Source organism: Oryctolagus cuniculus, chromosome 11, assembly GCF_051225735.1.
Source record: "Oryctolagus cuniculus isolate XC-2025 breed Fujian yellow rabbit chromosome 11, ASM5122573v1, whole genome shotgun sequence".
Taxonomy (NCBI): Eukaryota; Metazoa; Chordata; class Mammalia; order Lagomorpha; family Leporidae; genus Oryctolagus; species Oryctolagus cuniculus.
Genome location: NC_142877.1, coordinates 25,504,494 through 25,505,845, shown reverse-complemented (window position 1 = coordinate 25,505,845; position 1,352 = coordinate 25,504,494).

Genomic DNA, 1,352 nt, shown 5'->3' with positions numbered 1-1,352 from the left:
TATCAGTCTGCTTGTATTTACTCTCCCACCCCCAAGTCTGTTTGCTAGAGTCGTTTAAAAATAATCCTAGTCAACAGGATTTGCTGACGTGCTGGGGGGAAGGGAAACCTGAGAAGCAGGGAGAAGTTTTCCTGTCCTCAAAGAGTGGCCCTAAGGCAGAAGCCCCCGCCTCCCCACCCCTGACTTCCAGGTCACAGGTGCCGAGTGGGCTCCAGGGGCTGGCTGATCCCGCAGAGCCCCAGGAACCAGTGTCTGGTGGGCAGGGCCCAGGGGTCCGCGTTTTCCCAGGCGCCTCCGTGATTTTGGTGACTTTGATACGGCATCAGCATCACCTGAGGGAGTTGTGAGAAATGCAGACTCCTAGGCCAGGGCCAGAGCTGCACACTCCGGGAACTGACGTTTGAGCAGCACGGATGGAGGGATGTGGGGAACCTTAGAAGAGGAAGGCCACAGGAGGAAGAAGAGCCGAGCTCTCTTGTGCATCCTGTGTGCACTTCAAAGGAACGTGAGGAGTAATAGTAACCAGAGTAATAACAAGGCTCCCCTGGCCTGCGAACACCCATCCTTCCTCTTCTCAGCTCATCCTTAGTGGAGTTGACAGGAAAAGCACATAGCCCGAAGGCAGACCCTGCACCCTGGATTATGTTGTCAGAATTCATTCAAGCTCTTGCTTGAAACCTGTTTTTTTTTTTTCCAGGATTGGGACCTTTCCCTTGAAGTAACACTGTTTCGGGGCAAGCAGGTTTGGTCTGTTTTCACATCTAACGCTTTATTGATCATCAGCCCAGGAGGAGACCGAGCGTAGCCAGGTAAACAGGGACAAAGGCAGGAACAAAAGGCATTTCCCAGCATCCTCCTCCCCAAGGGCAGTGACTGAGCACCACCCACCTGCAGGTGGCAGCGGGGAGGATGCCCCAGCCCTCTGAAAACCTGCTTCTCCAAAATATTTAGCACGTTGAGCCACGTGGCCCGCTTTTCTCCAAGTGTGGGGAGTGTTTTTCCCTCTCCAGTGTGTGGGAGACGGACCAGAAGGTACGGGGTCCTAGCAGGATAGAATGAGCTTTCCAGTTCTTTGTCAACCCCACTAACAGTGCGGAAGAGGACATCTCAGTCCAGTGCCAGCGTGTCATGAACTCCTGTCCCCCAGGTGCTCAGCTGTCCTGGCAGTAGAGAGAGCAGGCCTCCCAGATGGGCGATGCTGTTTTCATTACTTTTTTGATACTTTGTGGTTTTCATTGATAGATATGACTTAAAGTTTCCTTTTAAGAAATTTATTTATGTTTTAAAAAGTGATTTGGTTCAGAGAACAATCAACAAGTGATGTGGCGTGAATCATGAAGAGGAAGTGTGGG